A 15,428-nucleotide genomic window follows, 5' to 3' on the forward strand; every position below is an offset into this window, starting at 1 on the left:
ACAGAGGGATTTTCTTATTCAATTCATCAACTGGAGAAAGAAAGAAAAAAATACTAGACTTAGGATCGCTGCTCCTGAATGTAGAGGAGTACATTCTTGAATGAATACACAAGGATCTTATTGCATGCGGAATGCAAATACAAATGAAAAATGGCTAAAGTGAATAGAAGGAAACAGTTGTAGGACAAGAGCTTCACTCTCCCAAAATTTCCACGCAGTGCGTTAACAGAGGGAATTGCTTGGATTGTTTAGTTTTATATTATATAAATCACAGAGATGCCAACAATCACACACCAACTGCTCCCCTGAGTGTTCCCATGTCAGACAAATGCGTGGTTTATTTTGGTGAGTTGTTTTTATTCTTGCGAGCAAACGTACAACTATAGCTACCATACATTAGTCAAAAATTCAGACCAGATATATGAGTCTATTAAGTGTTATCATTTGCCCATTAAGTTGTTGTGTTGCACCGGGATCTAACAAGATGTATCAACCTTCATGCAGAGCTCATTTTAGTTTGTTTATGTGGGTTTTTTTTGGTGGTCTACAGGAGGCAAAATAAGCACAAGCGAAACTGTTTAGACTCCACAAATTGGCATGCAAATGAGTTTTGAAAAATGATTGTGAATTTCTGTACAGCTTTGAGATTTCTGTTTCGAACCACCAGAGTAAAATCTAATTACATGACACCCCCAGACATTATATTAAATTATATTTGCTAATGTTAAAAAAATATATATATTTAATTAGCATTTCATAGAATTGAATAAAAACCTAAATACCAATGTATACTCCAGCCCTTCAAAAGGTGCTATCTTTTGTTGCTTTTTAAATTTACATTTTTAAATTTAAAGAGAGCCTGTATGCCACATACATAGTTTATATAGTAAGCACATAGTGCTAAGGGATAAGTCAATGCATTAATCATTACATAATTAATGATGAAATAATTAAGACTGCGTAGTCCACATATGGCCAGAAAATAATAAACTTACCTCAGCAAGAGAATTGCCAGAAATAAAAGGGGAAATGCCTGAGTGGAAATCACACAGAAGTTTTAAATAACATCCTCCAGCATCTGCATTATTTGGTAGCTGTATAGCATTTGCTTCTGCATCTGTCATAATGTTTGCATCAGCATAGATAAGCCAATACATTACAATCCTTCATACATATTTTAAAATTGGAGAAAAATGGACGAACATCCATACATTTTTAAAGCATGCCTCATAAACATACATATACAAAGATAAGGGTTATAATCAATGTTGATTTAGGTGATTTAATATTTTGTCTTTAGCTATATGGCCGTGATCGTTTGTAATATACTTTGTGTTTAATACAGCGTATGTTCTGCAGCGGTTATTGGATCTAATTCCAACATAAAGGCTGTGCAAAGAAATTAAATGACGTGTGAAGAATAAACATCACAGGTTCAAATCAAAATCAGTCACTTAAAGAAAAAGAAGTTGCTCTTCAAAGGCTTTTCCAGGGAATATCTACATGTGCTGTTCATTATTCATGTGCAGTCCAGGAAGAAGCCAAAGAATTCATTTTATATTCTGTGGCTGCGATAAACCGTGTTAATGGATTAGCTGTCGAGATACCATACTGTTTCTTAAGTTATTGCTGAAATATTCTTTCACATATTCTGTCAAACACAGGATTGTGTGACACAATAATGCAGACTTTGGTTAAAGTTTCCCATGATGGATACGCTTGGAAGGATATGATACCAGACCCCATACATGGATGTAATTAAACAAGGGGCAAGTGATAGCAATAATGTATCATCCACTAGAGCTGAGGTCCCGGCTTCCTGCGAACCAGCGCTACCAGAGACAAATGACTTGCAGCAGTCGCCAGCGTCGCTTTTAACTTTGCATGTTGCAGACACAGGGAGAAAATATCTGCCTAACAGTGGTGGCCTGGCCAAGACAAATGGACAGTCATAATCTCCCCACTGGTGGAGAATGTGGTTTATTAGAATAGGATACAGTAGATGTGAAATATTTTTCTTGCAGTGTGATTTAGATTCCAGCTCACTGCTCACCACACACAAGTCATACTTGACAGTTTTTACTTTTTCTGGAGCAGCTTAGCCATCTTAGTGCTACTGCCTTCAAAGTTAGGTAGGGCTGTCTGTCAAGGAGAGTCTGAAATTTATTATTACTGCCTGCTCGGTCCTCGAGTAGAGAAATTGAAGTGTGCAGATATAAGTAGGGCGCAACATTCTGTGTAATTAAGTTGGACAAAATGCACAGTGGGTTTAACTAAAGTGAAATATGCATTTCTGAGTGTCCTAAATTTAGAGACTCATTCTGGTATTTATTGGCAAACACTGTTTATCTATTCAGTAACAGGATGCTCTGTTTGGGCCACGCATGCAGGAACTGCTGACACGGAAGGATTTAGCTATTATAACATATCATTACATGAATAAAATATGTGTATGATTACATGCAAAAGTTTGTTCAACGATTCTCCAATTTAGGTTTGTTGGGTTAGAGGCGGGGGAGGGTGAGAGCAGCAGGTTTTGTCAATACCTCGAGAAGTAATAGGTCTATGACCTGTGTTAATAATTAATAAAGAAATTACAAAAACTCGTTTTGTAATTTTTCAAGAGAACGGTACTGCACAGATCAAAACTTATCTTCAGGTAGTTAAAGTTGATAGATTTTATATAGACGTGTAGTATACAAAATATTCACTTCCTCATTGTGCTTTCCTCTTTCAGCCTCCAACATCTAGATTGTCATTCACGTTGTCCCGACTCTTGGGGCTTTAAAAGACGTTTGCTTTTTATCTCATCGACTCCGGTCATTTCCTGGAACACAGTAAGGACCTGCAATGCTAAGAAAATCATTTATGGCTTCTTATATCCTGTCCGGTCCCCCAGGGGTCCTGCACAGTGTCGTGGGGAATGTAGATGAGCTTCCCCAGGAGATGTCTTTTTGAAAAAATTTTGATGCACCTGCAGATGGTTTCTTGTGCTCTCAGCCCCCCAGATGGGACTTTTTTATCCTTGTTCTAAAAATGACCATCTGAGCTCCCGATCATACATAGTTCTGGAGAGGGCGAGCCCTCGTTTCAACCCATCATTTCTCTGTAATTCCTATAGCCCGTAAACAACACTTCAGATTAAGATGTATTTGCTGAAATTGAACATCACTCATCTGAGTTTTATTGTGTCATCTTTGTCACTGAATCTGTGCTCAAATTAAAGTTTTGTGTGCAAAAGATTTATGTTGTAATTACTTTGAGCGTAATTACCGGGGAAACAGTTAATCAGCATAAATTAACAAACCAAATAGTTTGAAACATGTACTTGAAGAACAAACATGCTATCGGTTATAATGAAAAACAAGAATCCAGGGTGCTCCAAAAACTGCTTTAAAAATTAAAGATTTATTCCACATCAGTCTTGAGAGCAGAAAGCCTAAAACTTGTCAGTGAGCAGTTTCTTTATAACTTCCCATGAATAGCAAATCCACAGTCTCAAAGATAGTTTCCTTCTTTTTTATTTGGATTAAACCCTCGTTTCCTACAGGCATATTTTTTTTAGTATTTGTAGCTACACATAAAGACAGTGAAAAGCTAATAACTAATAACTGTGTAATGAATAATATCCTATAAATTTAATATTTTTGGTGCAGACAGATAAGACTGAAATGTGGCATGAAGGATTGCAAAACCAGTTTTCTTTTCATTTATGAAAATTGATTGAACATTTAACTTTCTGGCGTTGTGACACCAGTGTCTTCATATTTTAAAGAACTAGCTGCATTATTGTTATCATCCTTCTATTTCCTTTACTCTCCTATTTCTGTTTTTGGGGTCATGCGAGGCTGAAGCCCATCGCAGCACGCACTGGGTAAAAGGCAGTGAACACCTGCCAGTCTATCACAGGGCTAAGTCACAGAAAAGACAGATTCACATTCGCACCTACAGACAATTTAGTGTCTCCAGTCACCCTGACATGCGTGTCTTTGGACTGGGGGGGGGGGGCACCTGGAGGAAATGCACAAAAAAACACTGGGACAAACACGTGAACCTTTCTGCTATAAAGTGACAGTGTCACTGAGCCCCTGCGCCCCCACCCCCCCTCCGCCCCACCCCAGACACCCTGAAATCCAGACGACTGCAATTCAGCTCTGTGCCTATTCAGTGGAAGAGCAAATTATGGGATACATTAATAACCTGCCAAGAAAAAGACAGCTTCTACTTAACCTCATTTTGAAGCAACAGTTAGGTTGAGACAAACTGTGAGATGTCTGGTATGATGAAATAATGTCAAAGGTCCCCTCACAATGAACAAAAAACAAAACTACAAGCATAGTAGCCAAAAATTGTTTCTTTTTTGTGTGTGTACATATTTTACTGTGGTTCTGTGATGTTTACTCTAAAAGTGTACGGTAGTTATTGATATGAAGGGAGAGTATAGATATATATATCTATATATCTATATAGATATATACATGTATACATATATCTATATATACAGATACATTTCAGACAAATTTTCTGTTTTACTGAATGCCTGATTCCATAATCTAATACAATACAGCAGGATTACCACTGAATTTATGTTTAAATCGATTTTTTTTGTACTTCTGTTGCAGATTACAGAATTATTTTGTGAAGGGGATTTAGGATATTTGTAGATTAGTAAATCCTGAATTGTAGCTACACAGGAGGTTGGGCAGAATCCGGCTGGTGTTTGGAGTCAGTAACAACATCAGTATTTTGGAGGGAGAGCTTTGCACTTCATTGTCAATCTCATCGGTATCCAAAATATTTCACGTTATAGAGATTATCAGTCTGGAAACTGGAAATAATATGAGTGTTGCCACTCCCTCCGAGTTCAAAATAAACATTAGTTGATTAAAATTTGTCATAATTTTCACATAGAATTTTAAACCTCCCTTGAAAACAGTTTCAAGTTAGTAAATTCAGATCAAACATAACAGTCAATTTTAATCTCTGTACCGACACAGAGAATTCACTTTGAGAATATTAAAGGTGTAAAAGTGTTTACTCTGGAAATGTGGCTGAGCGTGAGAATAGATTTCATTCAGCATAGATTTCCTCTCTAAATCAGGTAGCGTAGCACGGCTCAGGCCTCCTTAAGAGTACAGTTAACAAGGTTTGTGTGTGGCTGAGGTTTGTGCTTATGTGCTCAGACAAGGTGCTGTTTGTAGTGCCTCCCAAAGGAGGCTGAGCACTGTGGATTACAAGCAGGGCTAACGTTTAGCTGCCACCCTAGACAACATGACTCATAAGCTCTAAAGAGCTGCCGCATATGTCTGCATCATAAGTCCATTTGTGATATGACAGTATGACCTTTGGATTCAGACCCATCTGTTCTGCTTCAAAATGTTTACATAAGAGCGAAGATGTGTGTTGCATTTGCACTGACTGGAGTTTTACAAAACAAGCTCCACACAGTTCTAATAAATCTCATCCTTAGTGCCAAATTTAACAAGCACTGAAGCCCAGAACATTTCCTGTCAGAAAGCTGCACTCTACTTTTGCCCCACTTGTTAATTTGTCATAACATTTTAGGATGCTTATGATTAAAGATTGGATAATTTTCAGTGTAGTTGTGTCAGAATAATCCTGAGATTGAAAATATGGCCATGTAGAAAATCTAATCCTAATTACAGTATGTTTTTTTGTTTTGTTTTGTTTTTCATTTAAGAGCACAGCTTTGCTGGAGTGTTCTTTAAAACCTGATGATTGCAAATTTATCAGCAAACAGTTTTCTATTTACAGACCCAGAGGACATGAAACAGCATTAGCATTCCTTTGATTGTGTTTCTGGTCACCTGATGTACAATACCCAGCAAAAGTAGAGTGAGGAGGCTTTAAAAATGCCATAAGTAGTTTTTTTTATTTATCAGTTAAATTCATACAAAGTGAATTAAACCTAAATAAAATCAGTATTTGTTGTTGCCACCCTTTGCCTTTAAAACACATTTTCTGAGTAGACTTGCACAATTTTAAAGGCACCTCACAGTTAGGTTGTTATAAACATCTTGGAGAACTTGCCACAGTTCTTCTGTGGATTTAGGCTACCTCAGTGTCTCTGCATGCAACCTCAGACTGACTCCATGGTGTTGAGATCAAGGCTCTGTGGGGCCTATACCATCTGTTGCAGGACTTCTTGTTCTCCCTGTTGCTGAAAATAGTTCTGTATGACTCAGACTGCATGTGTGGTTTGTGTCATGCTGCAGAATTTACCTGTGATGGATCTTCAATATTTACTCCTTTTTTAGCTTTGATTTGGTCTCCACACATTTCTGATGAAACTGTTTGAATCTATGGTGTTCATCAGCTAGTTGCTAATGTCTTGGCGCTAGTAAGGTAGCGTCCAGTGAATTAATCAGAGGGCTCCCAAATATTAACTTTTTGAGGCATGATGTCAAATGAATTCAGGGATTATTTTCAGATGGAATGCCAGAACACTAATCAGAATGAGCAAATTTAGTGAATCACTGTTATGATTTGTGAAAAAATAGTTTTGACTTTTTATTGCACGAGAGAAGTTGAATGGGAGTCTGTGCAGCCAATGAACCTCATACGTATTGCTTGTCATGGCTCTTCTGAACAGGCTTTACTTTTCAGAACCAGACGCTGTGTTCATTTTCATACACAGTCTCTGGTTCGGATGCAACGGCTAGATTTTTTTGCCGTGAATTTGGCTCTGGTAGGACCAGGCTTGACCCGAACTGCAAAGTTGCATGATTGTTAATAATTTAATCCATCTTGGATTTTACAAGCATTTAACGTGTAATGTGTACATTCGTAGCATTTTATTTGTAACTAAACCACGCCCACATATTCAATTTTAGTCAAAAATCCATCACATTGCTAAAGTTAAAGACGCTGCCTTTTCAATGTGACTTTGAAATCTGCTGTTGATCTGTTCCGCTTTTATTAGTGTTTCAGTTATGCATTCACTGCCAAATGTTTTTAACATCAATCATCACATTATGAATAATCTTTATATAATCAGCATTCGTTTTCTCTCCATCACATAATATTTTTTTCACAACTGCAACAAATGAAAAGGGACATTTTCAGCAAAGCTCCAATGAGTTAATGAGATGCTTCTCATAATTTTCTCTTCTCTTTGCTTGCACATCCGACAAGCCACATGTGCTTTTTATAAATGGTCCAAACAATAAAAGCAAGAGACATAGGACTATTCGAATTAGAATCGTGGTCTCTGTGGGCCGAGTGTAAAATTGCTCTCACCTCCACTGTGCTAACCGGCAGGCCAGGTCATTACTGTAAATCCACTGTGACAGCGTTTTTCTGCAAATCAATTTATAAACTGTGGAAATTAACAAATGAGTGTAGGAAGGTTGAATTTGTATGAGGACTTCAGAAACGGTCTAAAAATGAATGATAATAATGGTGAGGCCAACTCGTGGCTGAAAAAAAATCTGAAAAATACATGATTTAACTCCATTCTTATCTTCCACATGTGCAATGGTCTACGTATCTCATTGTTTTGACATTTGAAGTAAAGACTACCCAAATTAAAGCCTAGTATATCACTCATTAGCACCATTAATCAAAAGTGTAAAAAGGTTTAAATATACAAAGCCGCTGACATGTGAAACTAGCTGTTGACACAGCTCAGATACATTTGGCCCCTAAACAAACCATTCCTTAGGAAATCATCTGTTAACGTCATGCTTTAGGCAGGAATGTGTTTGCGTATTTAGTGTCAGTGGGTGCTCTGCTGTTAAATCAATTGGTAACCATCATTATTCTTAACTATTCTGTAAGGGAAAGCACTTTGTTCTTGCCAAATACATTTGTATTGTTCATTTTTTAAATCACATTTTTTTATGACAGACATGGTTTTGTATTAAATGATCTCACATTTACCTCCTCGTTTCCTCATTTGTTAGGATTCATTTGAGCTTGATACTGCCGTAAAACTATAGTTAATGTTCTCATTCAGGTTTAGAGATGCTCTGAAATCCATCCAAAATGGAGACAATAACAGTTAATCAGCCGGCAGTAACTGCCTTCCTCTGAAAAAAAACGTCTCAACAACATGTAGATCAGCAAACAAATCACCAAGCAACACATCCTGCTGTATCACTGACTTGTCAGTCAGAGCCATCATAGTTTATGTGTAACGTTTATCTTACTGAGGAACCTGATAAGTAAATAAGCCTCAGGGGAACAGGTCTGCTGATAGTGTAAAGAAGTTGAATGGTTTTGAATCCTCATTGGATAGTTTGTTTGTGGCCAGGAAATGGCCCCCGTCCTGCAGAAATCTGACCTGGGCGACGGGGGTCAGCAGCTTCTCACAATTATCCTCGAGGTCCTTTTACTTCCACTTTGGAAGAAAAAAAAAAGGCGTCTCCCAGAGCTCTGGCTGATCAGCAGTGTCACAGGAAGACAGGAATCAAGTTGGCAAAACCTTTATCAGCCCATCAGCACCACTGCATGACACGGGAAGGCGGCCAGACATTCTTCTCACAGGAGATCTGTTTCTTGGCTCAGCCTGTGTTTAAGTGGGTCCTGTGCCACTTCACTGTTGCTGATAGTAACTCATTTGGCTGCCAGACATGACTCGGCTGCTTGCAAGGAGGACTGTGATGGAGGCAATAAGCAACTCCAGTCGTTAAAAACTTCCTCGCTATCATTCCAGGAATGTTATCACTCAGCATATAGTTTCTAAGCAACAAAGTTCATCTCCCTGACTCAGATTTGCATGTCAATGCAGGGATGATCACCTCAAAGCCTGTACAGCTATAGTATGAAAGGCTTCAGTGTGTTGACTGGAAGACACTGTCACGGGGTTCTTTTGCTGTCGCAGGGAGCTGTCACTGCCCAGTTACAGATAACGTTACAAAAAAGAAGTCACTGCAGAAACACAGATTTTGCCTTCTGTATTTTCAGTATTGTGATCACAAATCTTGGACCTCGATTTCTATACATGGTATATAGAAGGTATGATCGCAGAATTCCGAGACTATGCATGTGACAACCAAAAACTGTATCTGATTTACATCTGGCCAGCATCCTTTTCAAAGTAGTCCCATTGTGCAGCGATACACCTCTCCCAGTGCTCCTGCCCCGCCCCCCTGGTAGTCCCGTTCTGTAAGGTGTGAAGCACCATCTGCTTGATGCTACATCTCCTCCACCGTGTCAAAACGGTGACCCATCAGTTTGACCTTCCTTTTTTGGGAACAGAAAGAAGTCGCAGGGCGGCGAATCTGGGCAGTAGGAGGTGTGAGTAACGGCGATTGTGTTGTTGTGGGTACCAAACTCGTGCGTTGAACGTGCTGTGAATGGGCACATTGTCATGTTGGAGAACCAAAGTGACATCACGCCACAGTTAGGTGGTTTGCACCAAAGGTTTCCCCTCAGGAGCCTCAGAACGTCAGAGTAGAACTCGGTGTTGACAGTCTGACCCTAGGGCACATATTCACGTCGCACCAACCTGCGAATGTCAAAGAACCCCCCGCCCCCCTGGTTGTGCTCCTGACCCGATGCATCTTCTTCAGTTTTGGACAGTGATGTTCTTGTCATCTTGAAACTCAGAACACCTCGCCCGCCTCATTGCTTCATTGCCTCAGTCTTTCTGAAGTAATTGAAGGGTTTACATTGCCCGAGTTTGAAAAAAAATGTTGTGTGCGCCCTCTGGTCAAGTTTCAGGTCCATAGTGAAATTGCAAATGCGATCGTACCAGTGGTCACAACATCATGTGTAACACACATGCTTCTGTTGACCAACAGTTCTTACCACTCAAAGTTAGAGCTTCCCGCTGCTCCGTTTGTGCCCAACAGGAACAGTTTTGAAACTTCTTAATTGCACCCCATATTTTAATGTAAGGTGTAGTCAACGGCCAATGAAACAATGATGAGACTATTGTTACCATCTTAATGGAAAGAAAAGGGAGTTGGCCTCTCTTGGGAAAGTTTTGCCCTTTCTTGTAAATTTGGAATTTAAATCTCAGCAGTCACAGCACACCAAAGAACATGATAAAAGGTTAGAGTTATTAGATACAAAAAAAAATGTGATTGTCTAATTGGAGAGGTAGGACATATTTCAACAACATATTCACTGGCAGATATGATTGATCTCACTCACCCTCTTTATTTCAGGGTGAATGAGATCACTTCTGCCAGCATACTGAAATTCTTTTCCCACTGAGATGTTTGCCAATTCATAGCTAATAGGCCAATGGGAGATCAATAGTTATTCACTAAAAGTATTTCTGCAAGCTTTGCTGAAGATGAAGTTGGTCACACATAAAGCATATCATTCACTCTCTGACAAGGCCATCAGGATGCATGACATAACGCTCAATCAGTGTTAATCAATTTACATTTCCAGACTTTCCACACTGCACATGTGAAAACAATGATTATGGTTCATTATGGATCAGGTATTATGATGTGTTATCAATTGATCACATGTGATAACTGTGACTTTCTGAATGTTTACCTATGTAATGCCAATTTGTACTGTTTACCATCTCTTCAATGCATCACTGTGAAGGAATCGGCAGGTAAATGAAATATTTCAAATAGTGACTCCTTGTTTATAGCTATATTTGAATTAGAGTGTGTGTGATTCGGGGCCTGTGTGTCACCAAGCAGGATATGGATGCAGTTTAAACACAATAGTGTCCAGAAACTGTCTCCTGGCTCAATCTAGAAAAGTACATCTCATTTTGCTTTCAACCATGGCCTACTAATCAATAACTAATCAATAGAGTTTGCCATTTTTCATGGGAGTGGCAGCCGTTTCCTTTGAGGATGCAGTTGAGGCATTCAGAAAAATCAGCACAATGTTTGCATAACAATTTTTGGGCCGTGTCTGTTTATGTGCAGTTGTGTGAGTAAGGAGGCTGTTTGCTACTGCGATGGGTCTGAAGGGCTGAAGGATCACTTGTCCAGGCAACAATGAAGTTTAGAAATCTGTCTCAATGACAAATGTGCCTGCCTAATCAATCACAGCATCCATACAAATGGCTGTATGGCAAATAAGTGACGTAACAAGAACTTAGTGGTAAAATAGGAGATGCAGGCGACCTCTTCAGCGCTGCTCCACCTCAGAATCTCCTCCGGCTCCACTTAGCCACCCTCCTGTTCCTCCTCTGCTATTCTGCTGCAGTTCCTTTGCCATCCAGCCTTTTTCCCACTTTTCTGTCAGCAAGGTAATTATGACCAGAGTGGTGGGAGAGAGTCAGTGCTGGAGGGCTACCCTTGAACCTGCTCTAAAAATGTTGAGCTACACCACCTTCTGCAAGTCCATGTACTGGGTCGACTAGCAGGGCTTTTTTAAAAGACCATGATGTTGGTTGTTTAGAGACAATTGAACAAGCCAAAAATTGGGGTGGGGGTCTTCGAAGTATAGTTTTATAATTCCCAGTGAATATCAAAAAGTATTTTTGCTTGAAATACCTATCAGGAGTAGCTTCCTGGTAGACCAAAGCTAAAGTCATCTATATCAAAATGTCACAAATGGAGACTTATGTTTACAGTGTGGCTCATAAACCTTGTTTTGATTAATGATGATAATGAATATGTGTTTTTATGTGCAACTAGAAATGCAACTAGAGTGGCAGATACTTTAATAAAATTAGCAAAAGTAAACACACACATTGTATTAAAAAAAATATTAATAACACAGCGAAGAGCCTTTTTTTTTTTATTTAGCCTGCTTCTCCACCCCAACAGTTTCCTTTCAGTCCCTCACCAGGCACGCAGGATTTAGTTACGTAGGCAGTCGGAGTAAACTTAGCTAATCCTTTTAAAAGTAAAATAATATGAAAGAAAGAATCTATATTTTGTGAAAAAATAAACATATTTAAGTGGTATAATGAAACGGTGAGACAGGGAATGTTTTCCCATTTCAACTTTAATTGAGGACAAAATCCATTAATTCTCGTCCCCACAGAACCAAGGTGCTATAATGTTCTACTACTCTCATGACAACTTTAGATCTGAGGCCTCTAGATCTTAAACCAATACATAGCTTATTAATAGAATTTATGTGCCATATACCGTCTTCTCGGGGATGGGCTGCCTAATTATCCCACAAGCTGAATGATATTGGTGTGCTTTATTAATGTTCCACGGTATTGCCAGGGACAACCAATAAATACGGCACTGGGGATTCCACCAAATGAAATGGAAATATTTCAGTCTTTTAATGAAGCACTGTCAATGCACACCACATATACCCTTATTTAAATATGCACATGATCCTTCAAAGACATATTATACAAAGGATGGGTAAGTGATGGTATCTGCCTTGCCTTTTACAACCCAAGAGCTGCTTTGAGCCACCTCGGGTCCTTCCTCATCAGAAAAACAACAGCATTGCATACAGATAAGATTCAGCGCATCCTTTTATTATGATGATATTGTTCGCTAGGTGGACTTAATGAGCGCCTTGGGGCCCTCACATGACCGTCTATTTCAGGGTGTCTAATACCAGCGGAACCAATGGGAGAAGTTTACATTACAGATGTAGGCATTTACAGCAGAGGGTCAAGACTTCAAAAAGTACCAGCCTTGGTTTCTCTCACCTTTCATCGGAACATAATGGAAAATCAAACATCATTATCAGTACATTGAGCCATAAAAAGACAAATGTGTGTGTTACTGCTCACACTCTGTTTTCCTCAATGTTTTATGTCTTCCCTCAGGAGATGTTCAGGCCTGCTGCAGATCGGCTATAAATCCCAAACTTTGTGTTTTGGGATGTGGCTGTCTGGCTGAAGATTGACCATGGCTCAGGGCGGGACAGAGACCTATATGACAGGCCCCATTGAGGACTGAATGGACAGCAGTGTCTGATGAATGGCCTGCCTCCTTCTTAATCACAAAGCACTGACTCCAAATGAGACACCAACAAAGGCGAGTGTGGCAGCATGAGGCAAGTCCAAGAATCTCAGTATACCTTTGGGAACTTTTTGTGGTGTATCAGTGGAAGGCCTGTCTCACCAGCTGTCCTGCTTAGTCCACATCCATCAAAGTTGCTATTTGTGTAGCCTTAGTTGTGTTGTAACCAAATTTACAGGATGAGTCTGGTGATATTCTGAATTTCTCTTATTGTCAATATTGAATTTAGTCTGACATAGACCTCCACTGATGCTTTAAAAACACACATAAAAAGTCACCATTTCTGTTTGTGCTGAACCTGGGACCTGTAGTTTAGATGGGTGGGGTAGATAAATTACTTTGTTCTTCCCCAAAGGGAAATTTGTGTGTTGCAGCAACAATTCACATAGATTACACAACACACATAACTTACACAAACAGAAAAAACTTACACAAATACTACCCTACTGTCACTATAGCTCCAAATGTGTGTTAATCCACTGCTGAAAGTAGTCCCCACCAAATGCAAATTTTATTCCTGTTTGGCTGATGTTTGCTAAAAGATACCAGCACCAGCTGTTTTAGGAAATTGCTTGGCATTTTTATATAAAACTACATAATCGTTACCCCCTTTTTCAAGAATTTATGTCCAGTAGGAAGGAAGGGGTCCGCAGAAGAGTGCAGTCTGAAACCTTCAAAATGTGGGATTATAAATTTGAAGCGAAACTCATCAATGGTGTTTTCAAGGAAAACTTTCTCTGTATTTGATGTAAAAATCACATGTTATTGTGAGTCCCGGGTAACATTCAACTGCAAAGTGTAAATCCCAGCAGTCAGGAGAAAGGCTTGTGTCAGTGGAGAAAGGTGACCCTAAATACATCCTTCAGTGGCTGCACATTGATGAGTAGAAAGAGGCAAAATTGTCCTTCAAAGCCAGTTATTATTTGAGCAAGCTATTGCAATGCACGGTGCACTGTGAGCCCAGAGCATGGGTTGCATTTGCTCTACACTCCACTGCAAAATGAGACTAGTCAAGCCCTAATGTAACCAGCAAAAGCTGGATAAAAATCTATACAAACTCAATTATGAATCAATTTGAGTTTGTGTCAGACAGTCTGGTGCCAACAGAGTGGATTTTTTATTAACTTATGGTCTGGGAAGAATGAAACACTTTTCATTTGTGTACTTCAGTATGTTGCTTCATGATTCAGAGGAAGGGTGTTCACACTTTGTCTTGGAGGGATCTCTGATGGGGGACCGCTTTGAGTGGCTCAGTGTTTTGTGGCTGGACTGTAAAACTGACGTGGTATATTTTCAGTTTGTTACCTCACTGCATACGTTTGCCAGATTATAAAGATGTGAGCAGATAGAGGACCCCCCGAAACCAGAAGGTAGCTCAACAGTTGATTGAGTAATTAAAATTAAATCCCTCCCACACTGATTCATATTACCACATTGCTGTGGTACATTTATGTTCAGATGGGTTTTTACCCTGCACCCCACTGTCCTGCTCGAGCGCATCAAACTAGGTCACAGCCTTGAATATTCATGATCCTCTATGACAACTCCCCGCTATTCCATGTCAAGACCTATGTTAATTCTCAGATTTGCACATTTGAACCTACTTGAAACTCTGCAACTTCACTACTTCCAAATTTTGAGCACTCTGAGACAGTTTGACAACTGTCGCCTGTCTGAAAAAGAAATTATTGTGCTGCGTAAAGCTTATATCCAGTGTTTGATGCAGATTTAAGCATGTCATTTCTTTGCTTTTACTGGACATATGGCTGCCACTCTGGAGGGTCACTCACTCTACAGCTGTGATAGTGTGAGATGTTATTGATTTCAACAAGATAGCCAGGTGGCCAATGGGATTTCCAGGTAATGTTGTTTTGCACGTAGATAGATTGGTGCTCCGATCCTCATGTGTCAGTGGAGAAATTAGTTGAGTTTTGCATATTCTGAAAAAGTAATGGTCAGTTCAAGTCACGGCTCCTCAACACTGCAATCCATCCATCAATCATTGTCCATCACGTCATTATCATCAGCCAGTTCCGTCTCTATCATATTGCTGTGCATGCATGCATGCGTGTGTGTGTGTGTGTGTGTGTGTGTGTGTGTGTACATACAGGGACAAAGTGCTCGCACATGCCCACAAACACACACATTGGTCCCATTGGTTCCATTAAAAGTTGCCCTACAGTAGTTTGTCCTTTTTTGTCCCTAACTCATACACCTGCCACTTGCCAGGAATTCCTGCTCTGTCCCTTAAGGTCAATAAAGCACTAAAGAATTGCCCAACAGAAATGACAGCGTTTTCCCCTGACATTTATACCCAGTGTGTGATGACCTCTCATTAGTAAGAAAGTGGGTCATATAGGATCTGATAGTTATCAATTCTTGAGAGAGAAACGGAATCGGTGTATACTTCATCTTGGGTAATAAAACAACCCTCTTGGTAGTCATTTACTACTTTGCTGCCAAGAGCAGCATCATTAATTGGAAATGGTGTGGAATGCTTGGCATGGTCCTTTTCTAACAAGTTGACTCAGAACTGAGGCT

At 39.6% G+C, this 15,428-nt stretch overlaps 1 long non-coding RNA gene across 2 annotated transcripts in view; it reads left to right on the forward strand.

Moving 5' to 3' along the window:
- Positions 1–15,428, forward strand: part of LOC138200636 (uncharacterized) — a 46,146-nt gene that overhangs the window by 25,554 nt on the left and 5,164 nt on the right. For both annotated transcript variants that reach the window (XR_011178413.1, XR_011178412.1), the window contains exon 3: positions 12,692–12,921. This is a non-coding gene — a long non-coding RNA (uncharacterized lncRNA). The remainder of the gene's footprint in view (positions 1–12,691; positions 12,922–15,428) is intronic.

This window comes from Embiotoca jacksoni, unplaced genomic scaffold (assembly GCF_022577435.1).
Source record: "Embiotoca jacksoni isolate LCO1_2020_lvr unplaced genomic scaffold, fEmbJac1.0.p SCAF_19, whole genome shotgun sequence".
NCBI lineage: Eukaryota > Metazoa > Chordata > Actinopteri > Embiotocidae > Embiotoca > Embiotoca jacksoni.